Source organism: Hipposideros armiger, unplaced genomic scaffold, assembly GCF_001890085.2.
Source record: "Hipposideros armiger isolate ML-2016 unplaced genomic scaffold, ASM189008v1 scaffold_130, whole genome shotgun sequence".
NCBI lineage: Eukaryota > Metazoa > Chordata > Mammalia > Chiroptera > Hipposideridae > Hipposideros > Hipposideros armiger.
The window spans coordinates 723,224-733,522 of record NW_017731480.1 but is presented as its reverse complement, the minus strand read 5'-3'; the positions used below and the strand labels follow the sequence as shown (position 1 = coordinate 733,522).

Genomic DNA, 10,299 nt, shown 5'->3' with positions numbered 1-10,299 from the left:
CTTTGAGGTTTATTAGAGGAAAATCACACACACACACACACACACACACACACACACACACACACACACACACAGCCAGCACTCAAATACAGAATTAGGTGGAGCCAGCTTGAGAGTGTAATATTGTTTTGTTCCTTGGCAAGTGTCTACTTCTCTTTTCCATAATTTCTACTTGACACAAAAGCCTACCGAATTCAAGTGACAAAAGTCAGCAAAGAGACCTGGACCAGCGAACATCTTTTACAAGTCCACAGCTTTCAACTCACTAAATTGGTGTATATTTAAAAAATATATTCTTTTCAGGGGAAAAAATAAAACAAATGCACCTTCACTGTTGCTAGTGTTTTCATCCCGTCAAATGTAGACACCTCATTTGATTTTGTTTCCTTTGTAGTGCAAGATGGGGAAATAAGAAATGAACAGCAGCCTTTTTTAACAGCAGCAAATACAAGACTTTTGAGATGGTTCTCTTTGCTTCTGTTTTTCCTTCTTTGCCCTTAAAGCAAAACAAAAACAAAGATTAAGAAAAAAAAAAGGAAGAAACACTATTCCTAGGGAAGAGTTTATTTTGTTGCCACAATAAAGGGGTGGAGACAGTTAACAGCTATTTGAGATGATAATGCTTAGCGATCCCATTCTTTTAATCATTCTCTTCAAGTGCTTTAAGATTAATGGCAAGAGGTGTCTTTGGTCCCTTCCTAAGGACCTCTGCATTCATTTACTCAGAACATTGACCAGACTGTCAATGTCTCCAAATTTCATTAAGTCAAACGGAGACAAATACAATGAGATTTTCATATTTTCTTCATCTATGAGAGTATCTTACTGTAAATATTTTATTTGGATTCAGTTGCAACAGGGGACACGTGCTTCCTTTTCCTTACTATAGGTAGATATAGATGTATGAAATAGGTGTTTTGTATGTATACACATTATATATATATACACATATATTTAAATTGACCGGTATTTTTTGTAGATAACTTCCCCTCCACTTCCGAGCCTAAGGAAGACCTCTCAAAAAATCAACTCCAGTGGCAGGAGGCAGATTCTGTTTCGCCCAGACCAGGGTTTTTGTTTAAAGGAAGTTTGAACGCACTGAACTTATTCAAAACAGACCAAAAGGCAATGAGAACAACTTGGAGTATAAATATTTAACTTTACCTCAGTTGACACAATAGCCCAGCAATTCTTCAGACACAGCCCGACTGAGACATCACTTCCCTGGCGTGAAGACCCAGGCTGCCTCTGCCTTGCCCTGGGAGAGCTGTTCCCTGAAGCCCCCGGGCTCCCGTCCTGGTCCAGGAGGGTTGGAGGAGTGGTGCAAGGTGGGGGTGGGGTTCTAGGGAGAAACGAGGGAAGAGAACGGGTTTTTAAACCAGAAGGTCCTTGGGACTCTGGCAAGAAATGAACGTCAAGACACCCACCTTTCCCCTGCAGTCCTTCCCGCCCCGTGTTCCTTCCCCCGCGCCTCATTTCTGAGAGCTGTTTTCACAAAAAAATTCTTCAATCGGGTACTTAAAAAGGCAAACTCCCAAACTCTCCACAATGTAAAGTAGTTCCTCCTTGCAGATTTTCACTCTTTACGTGGGGTCTAGCTGTGCTCAGAAGACTTTTCCGAGTCCGGGGTGCTCTTGCAGCGCCTTTCCCAAGAGTAGAGGCTTGGCGGTGTTGTCGGCGGGTCCGCCAGCCGGAGATGGCCCCGGCTCTCGTTACCTGGGCGCCCTCGCGTTAGGGTGGTCAGAAATCCCGGGAAGAGGCAATGGGGAAAGCCGAGAAAGCGCCTCTGTGCATCGAAACGGTTGAAAATCAACCCAAACCTTCTCGGATTGTCCCCACCCCACACCTTGCGTTGGACGTGAAGGACCAGAGTAAGATCAGTGTCAAAGACATTGGCGGTTGATTTTGGTGCACGTTCAGCTAGCCTTTCCGTTTCCAGCAAAATTGAGCAGCACGGGAGAAGAAAAAGCACAGGAACATGCGGGGGGGAGGTGTGTGTGTGTGTGTGTGTGTGTGTGTGTGTGTGTACAACTTTTCAATATGTTCTCTATTTTGAAAAAAAAAATCGGACAGGGGCCGGTATTTCTTTGCGGTGCAGGAAAGGGTCATTCAAGACAAGGAACTATCTGAATTCCAAAAGCGACTCCTCGGGACTTGACTGAAATTGTGCGAGTTCCCTGGGAGTTTTAATTTTGAGACGCCGCAGTGTGTTGTTTTGTATTGGCCTCCTTCCCCATCAAGATACCCATTTTAAAAAAAATTACAGCATCTATTAAAAACATTTCCTTGTAATCGGAACCTACAGTTGGGCAGAAACAAACAAACAAACAAACCACAGTAAAAACCCAGAGAATAAAGAGATTTGGAAAAAGAAAATGTGTCCCTTTCCTAGTCAGTTGACAGTTTATTCCTCTGAGGCCAAGTGAAGGTGTGTGTGTGGTGGGGGGCAGGGGAGTTCCTTCGTATTTTATTATTATTTTTATCATTTGCTCATTTAAATGTTCAGCTTTGACAAGCTATTCCCCTGCCACGGGGTTTTGTTGCAGAATAGTGGTGGGGGCAGTGGAGGGAGTCGGTAAAGGGGGGCGGGGACGCAGAAAAACACGATTTGCTTCGCGGGGGGCTGACCCTCAGCGTTCTGCTCCACTGGCCAGCAGGGGGCGCTCTGATGTTATCTCTGGACCAGACAGCCGAGCGGCTCAGAGCTGCAAGACAGGCTTTGCAGTTTCACGCAGCTGCAAAAGGAAGGGGAGGGGGAAATTATAGCTCCTAAACAGCTATTCCACTTGGGTTATTTACCCTCGGTTTGAAATGTACCTACGTCTCACTTTACCTGCCTACCCTTATAGTGCAACCCCCTCCTCATCAACCTCTTTTCATCTGCATCTATGCAGCACATGGATAATCTCTCTCCATAGCCTTGAAATATACATTTATGCAACTTATTAAATGCGACGATGAACAGTCAACATTTTTTTCGCCCGTTAGTTCCGCTGATCCAAGCAGGATTATTTGCAGATCTCACATCCCGGAGCCATAATGCAGTGATTTTTTTTTCCTTAAATAAAATTGGTCAAATGTTGACAACCTTTAAGCCAATCTAACACTCAAGATTAGTGATGGGAAACTAATGAGAAAATATCAGATCTCCAGGCCTGAGGGCTGCCAATTAAATCTTCGCTGATTGAAAAATAAAAGCGGACTTGGGGTGTGAGCCCGGCTCAACTTCAACTATTAATTTAAACATGTTGCCCGGTCCGCGCCTTCTTTCCTCTAAACAGCTTTTCCCGTAATAGAGGTTCCTCCTCTCTCATCCCTCAACCTAAAAGCCAAGTGTTATTTCTCAGAATATTTCAAGAGGTCCAAATCAGGATGATCATTTCTTACACGGTAAATATTAGGCCTTTAAGCAATATGATTTAACTAATTAGAAAATTTACATCATTAAGTCTCAGGGAGAGAAAAAAGAGAAACAAATCTGCCAGTCATTTTAAAGGAGACAGGCACTATTGAAGTGTGAAGAAATCGGCTCTAATTCAAAAAGGCAATCGGGCAGAAAAAGCCCTCAACATTACCCTGCTAGTTATTAATCAGAAAGGGCTCTCTCTACTCCCCGCACCCCCTCCTTCTTAGCAGAGTTTAAGTTCCTGTTTTTGCCAGTGGCCCAAGCCATATTTATATTGAGGTTGTGTCTGCTAAAGGATTAAAATTTGAAAATGTTTCAATATGAAGAACACAGAATCCTCAAAGGGAAAAATATTCACAGAATCACCTCTCTTCCAGACAAGTAAACCTGTTGTGACAAACAATTCTCACCACCCTCTTTTTTTTCCCATTCTTTTGGGTTTTTTTCTTTCTTTCTTTCTTCCCATTAAGTTCCTATTTTAAAACCTGCTTGGTGAGAACTAGTCTTTGTGTTCTGCTCCCCTCCCCTCCTTTCTTGCACCCCTCGTTCCTCCAAAGCGAGAAACTTAGACTGAAAGCAGAAAAGTACAAATACATTAACAAAGCCCCACTCACTTGATAAAAAGGCCATGGTCTAGGCTTACATGTCAGGAATCTAAGGGAAAAGGGGGGGCGGTGATCAATCTGGTGGGTCTACAGACAAAAGATGATGAACTAGAAATTCCCCGACCTATGTTATGTATAATATTTGAGAGAGTGTGTGGCTAAAGTGAAATGCAAGGCAGGTAGGTGAGACTTACTTTAAAGTGCATTGTGGTGTTGTGTGGCTTTCTCCCTCCCCCGCCCCCCATTCAGCTTAAAACAGAGCAACCTCATTATACCTAGGTGCCCCTTCCCACCGGACTCTTACTTAAGTCCTTGGTACACCACACACATAGCCTTTTCCCGGGTCTTCTCATTCCCAGCAAATTAACTAAGAGGGAACTGCAAAGGAACTTAGTGGGTGTGTAGTTCCGTGTGGAAACTCAGGTCCTTCCTGGCATCTCTAAGGACTTGTTCTTAAACAGACACTGGGTAAAAAAAAAAAATTAATAGCAAGTCTTAGATATTCAATTCCCCTTCATTATTATTTCTTTTTAAATTACAAAGAGGTCCCAAAGGCTCATTTTTCTGCCTAGCCCTATTCTTCTCTTATTAGGTTCCATTCTAGCCTCATTTTCTCAGCCTCCTCTCTGTCTTACATTCTGAAAGTTTCACTACTACCTTGCTTCCCACCAAGCCCCCTGGGCCTGGAGCAGCTCTTCAATGCCATTCTCCACCTCACCAGATTTCAACTTTGCAGAAGGGAGCAGTAGCAGACCTGGGCTATTAACACACCATAGTTAATTCTCTGCGGGAACTTTTACTAGGTTGGACGCGTGGAAGGAGAAAACATCTGTAAACAGTGAGTGCTCTTGAGGGTGGGGAAGGGGTTCTGACATAGAGGTCAGAACACGTATAAAATATGGCAGAATTTGTGAAAGAGCCAGTTACGAGTTAAATTTTGGAGAAATCAGGAAAGAGAGAGAGAGAGAGAGGGTGGGAAGCATTGGAAAGGGTCTAGAAGAAGGCTGCCCAAATGCAGCTTCTTTCTTGACCGCCACAGAGCAGATGGGAGTGGAACGTGCTCCTCTTTGAGAAATATTAGAGTAAAATGGACACTTCTGTCACTTTCAGGAGGCGGGACACAGAGAGGTGAAAATATACAAGACAATAGCCTCTGGCACTGGAGGGGCTCCCTGTTGGGCTCCCCACCCTCTGCCCCATCCCTCGAGGAACCCTCCTTACCTTTGTTGACTGCATTTGATCTGACACACTGGATATTCCTGGGAAGGGAAAAAGCCCGAGAACCAACCGGTCTCCTGCATCTACTCCGAAAGTACAATAAAATTTACAGTGCCTTTAACAACTCTCAAGTAAAGCATTAAAATTCTCTTTAATTGAGAAAATATTGATTTTGAAGTCTAGAAAAAGCGAAATCGTAATTTAACTGCGAACTTTCAGGCGAGAATAGAGCGTATTATGTCGCGGTACTATGGATTCACCCTTTATAACCATGAGACATCACATCTTTTAATTGCGCTACTTTATGAAGTGATAAAGACAAAAGATAACCCGACTTAGGCAAACGCTTGAAAAAAAAAAGAAAAAGAAGACCTAGAATAATTTCCCTTTCTAGTTATTTATACAAGAATTGTCTCTTTTTTTGAAGCAGGAAAAAAAAATGCCCAAAGGGGAGGAAAGGAATAAAAAGAACGGAAAACCACAGACCAGTCTAAAAGCAACTCACATTAGTAAATCCGTTGATATTCTTTACCAAAGGAGGAATGAAGCCAACACATTTAACAAAATGCATTCACGGGCAAAATTGCATCCTCCTTGAAACGAAACAAACCTGGGTCTATTTTCTTATTTTACTCCCCTATTCTTTTGGGGGGGGAGGGGGCGCAGAATCCATCGGTGGACAGGGAAGGGAAAGAAAAATCAGGCTTTCTATGTTATTTCTGTATCGGTTTTTGGTATTATAGAGGAGTAAAGAAGTTTTTGTGTGGTGGTTTTTCATTGATCAGTCACTCTGAGCTAATGTAATTATCCTCATCAATAGGAGGCTGCAGAGAGAATCATTATGTGGGTGACATTGATAAATGATCGCCCAGGAACGGCCCTCTCGCGGGCAACCCCCACATCTGACCCTCCCCCACACACAATGTAGTCATAGAAACACCTAGAGAACCTCGAGCACCGCCGCGGAAGGGGCCGGAGAGGGAAACAGCCTGGGGCGGCCGAGGTGGGGGTGGGGGCGAAAGGGGGCGGCCGGTCCCAGATCCAAACCAGTTCCAACGACAACAACAGCCAACGGCGGGGAGCGCGGTGGGCGTTGCGGGAGGGAGAATCCCCCTTCCCAACAGCAGACCCTCGCACAGTTGCTCACAACAAAGTGAAAATCCGCCCTCCAGACGGACCCATTCCTCCACACCTTTTCCCATGTGCGACCTCACCACCACCAACATCTGAGGTTTGCCGAGACACGCATTCAAATAGGTTTTCTCCCAAGGAGTGCAATGATGACGTTACAAAACCTGTAGGCATCTCATTCTCACGCGGGTCCCCCCCCCGCCCCCGCTCAAAACACCCCAAACCAACAACAAACCAAACCCATCCGAACAAAGATAGCAGCTGGGCGACTCCCCCCCGCCCCCGCAGCGTTCCCCCCAGTTATTTACTGGGCGACCCCTTCCTTTCTCTTCACCTCCTAACCCAGTGCCTCTGATTATGAGATAATGGATTTTGCGATTGTTCCTGTCAGGGTAAAAAAAAAAATCCCCACCGAACCCCACGTTTTCATCTTTTGAGTGTTTTATTTAAGCCAATGGGAAAGTATTGAGAGTAGTAATTGATTCATAATGATCCATAAATCGATGTCGGAAAGCGGGAGGGGGGGAGCGATGGAGGTGTATGAAGAGTGTGTGTGTGTCTGTGTGTGTGTGTGGGGGGGGTGATGCTGTTTATTTTATTTCTAAAGCTTCAACTAAAGTAGCTTTGACACTGTTGGGGCTGGAGGGGAGGAGCTGTTGGGCTCTGCTGGGTCATCCATCATCGCTGTCACCCAGAGTCTGCCCCGAGGAGCCCTAGACGCAATCTCCCTTCTGTCTCTACACCGAAACTATTAATATTAAAACCTCCCTTCAAACACTGCCCCGACGGTCTCCATTCTCATCACAATCTGACCGGCCTCCCCCATCAGACCCGCATGTCCCCTGCGCCGCGGCTATCTCCCGCCCCAGCCAAGACCGAGGGAGCTCGACGACCGCGTGCGACGCCCTTAGTTGATTACTGCAACTGTTAGGTGCCCCGCTATCCCACCCCCATCAATTTGAAGCACGTCTGTCTACCTCTGTTTCATGCACACACACACACACACGCGCGCGCGCACACACGCACACGCACACGCGCGCGCCCAAAGGGAGGCCGGATGAGGGCTGGGGCGCCCACGCTGAGGGGGAGATCCTGCACGCCCCTGCCTCTTCCCAGGCTCCGGGACGCACGTCCGCACCAACTCTGCTCAGTGGGCGGCGGGGACAGTGGCTGCGAAGCGAGGGCCACTGGGCACGTCCAGACACCCAGACACCGGCCTTTCTAACACAGTGGCAACGTGCAGCGGAGGTCCCAGCTCCTTATCAAATTGCTGGCCTGCAAGACTAATGGGGAACTTGTGGAAGATCCCTGTCCAGTCCCTTTGAAGGAAGGTCCCTCTTCTGACAGCTGCTAGAGATATTAGCCATATTTCCCTTCCCAAATCTGCTCCGGGTTAACGGGCCCACGGGGGGCGGGAGGGGGCAAGGAGGCCAGGAGGATCCTGATGGACTCTTCTGGGCAAATCTAACTAGGGTGAGTTAGCGAGAGTGGGGGGCGCTGACTTGGAGGGTGAGGGGGAGCACGGGTGGATGGAAGACACAGACTTTTCTGGTCTTTTCCTCTCTTTTTTCCTTTAAAATGTGGCTTCTTGCTCAATTCCCAACCCTTAACAGATGGCGACTGCAGTTCTCTCAGAATTTCTTAAAGAAAGGGAAACCTTTGGAATTTATTTCTGCTTTTGCTTTTCCATATAAATAAAAAGTGTTTTTATATTACTCTTGTTTTGGAGAACATAAGCAATTTTATTCAGACTACAGTATTTCCTTTAACACTATATGGTTGTCAAAACACCATTCCCAGTTTCTTTGCTTTTGACAGCTGAGTCTTTCTTAAATATACCCAAATCGGAACTCTTTATACTAAATAGTAAACCCGAGATAGGAGGAAGTGCCTTCCGAGGTGGTATAAAAAAGGCATTACACAAATTGGACAACTCTACCACCTCTCAGTCTTGGCATATGGGGGAGGAGGGCAAGGAAATGGAAGCAAATATTATTACAATTATTATTCATCTCCAAATATTTAAGAAGGTTAAAGTTAACATGATAGGATGTGGGTTTGTTGAGGAAACTAAGCCCGAGGTTATTTTATTCATTAAAACCAAGGGTAGAGAGCTCTGAGATCAAAACTTTGATGAAATAGATTAATAATAATTGCATTAAACACTTCCTAAACATGAGCCAATTAGCAAGTAAACCCTTCAGTATTTACTTTACTGAGAGGAAAGGAAGAAAAACTTTGCCAAAAAAACTGTTCTGCTGATGTGAGAGTTAATTTATAAATGGAGAACTTGTCAAAATTTACTTAAAAGCATCTAAAGTAAAAATATACAAATATTTAAATTTTGCAGAGACTCCATGTGAAATGGGATAACAAAAATAAGAGAGAGACCATCTCTTTTCCAAGTGGTGCAGAATTTCCCCATTAATAGTTAGTTTGTATCAGAAGTGTTATTTCTATGTTTAAGCAGCACCACATTCAAGTGATAAATGCATTTATAAAAATTCTACCTAACTAAAAATGATACAAAACAATAGAAGTGTATTTCCTTGTTCCTTTGTATAATATACAACTTCTATTAACATCTTCTGCAGTGGGAAGACGGAAGAACCCCAAATAAGATACAAACTCGGATTTCTGAGATAGTGAACTCTTTCCCTAGCAAGCTGACATCAGACAACTAGGTCAAGTCTGTATTATCCCTGATAAACATAGGATTCAAAATTTAGGTGTGCCAAAATTCCAGGATAGTATATTTGTTTGAAAAATTGAGGGGGCATGCAAATACTTCACACTTTTATTCACTTTGCACACTTTGGCAGGCATTGTGTGCAGTATCACTAAGGGTTTCCAGGAATGTTGCATGAGATTCCGAAAATGGCATTAGAGTGCTTGTTCTGTTGTTGTTTTAGAAAAAAAAAATGTTTAGTCACCAAATCACCACAATAGCATGCCTGCACATGGAGGTGTCTGGAATAAAAAGACATCAAAATATAATTTATATTAAACATTAATGATTAGGTAATCTTTTCAACTCGAGATTTCAAACTCCATAGAAGTTTACTTATCTATGAGCATCTATATGTAAATTTTAATTTACATATTCAACAGTATTTTAGTAAGACAGAAAAAACACAGGCAGATGAATTATCTTTGCGCACAGACTTTAGTTATTTCTTATGATGTAAAATTAACCCTGCAAAAGCCCTTTATTCTGGCAAAGGATGAACATGCAAAACTTTATCTAAAAGTACTTTTTTTTTTAACATCATGCACCTAAAAAGGCTTGGACGCATTGAAGGTGACCTTTCAACCTGGCTCATACACACATACACACACACACACACACACACACACACACACACACACAAATTTCATACCTTTAGAAGTTTTCTGCTGGGAGAATTTTTAGGCCAACTATACACTGAAAGGCTACCGATGGGTACCTTAAAAACTGTTGGTAAGTTAAGTTTCAAATATACTCAACTTCTGGGGATAAAATCATCACCTAATTTGAACACCATCTATAGTAGGGCTTGTGTCAACCTTGCCTTAAAACTATTAAAAACACAAAAGCCTAACAAAAAATCAAAAATGAAATATTTATTACCGCATTTTGTGACTTAACACCTTTTTTTAACATAACGTCACAGTCCTCATACAAGTATTTTAATGTAAATTTGACAAAGCTTAAAGGTAACAGCATTTTCTTCTAGTGAGGAACACGTGCTGAGAAAAGAATTCATGGACATACAATACCAATTCCACAGCAGATCTGATACTAGCAAAAACATTCTTTTTTTTTTCAATTGAGGTAAACACATAGAATATCTAACATGAAACAATTAATAGACCGAACTCTGTACGAAGTTTGTTACAGTATTCTCTTGCTCCTTTTTTTTTTTTTTAATCCCCCAAGCTTTGAGTTTCTGATAAAGT

The 10,299-nt window shown here is 43.3% G+C and overlaps 1 protein-coding gene and 1 long non-coding RNA gene across 8 annotated transcripts in view; both read right to left on the bottom strand.

The window, feature by feature from the left end:
* LOC109386245 (uncharacterized) overlaps positions 1 to 1,332 on the bottom strand; it is a 2,937-nt gene extending 1,605 nt beyond the window's left edge. Inside the window, exons 1-2 of the long non-coding RNA XR_002124759.1 lie at positions 1,165 to 1,332; positions 327 to 496 (exon numbers count right to left, since the gene is read on the bottom strand). This is a non-coding gene — a long non-coding RNA (uncharacterized LOC109386245). The remainder of the gene's footprint in view (positions 1 to 326; positions 497 to 1,164) is intronic.
* Positions 1,333 to 9,943: 8,611 nt separating this feature from the next.
* The window catches only part of MEIS2 (Meis homeobox 2), a 223,703-nt gene continuing 223,347 nt past the window's right edge, over positions 9,944 to 10,299 (bottom strand). For all 7 annotated transcript variants that reach the window (XM_019649200.1, XM_019649197.1, XM_019649202.1 and 4 more), the window contains one exon: positions 9,944 to 10,299. This exon is cut by the window's right edge and continues 1,084 nt beyond it. The gene's annotated coding sequence lies outside the window, so the exon portion shown is untranslated.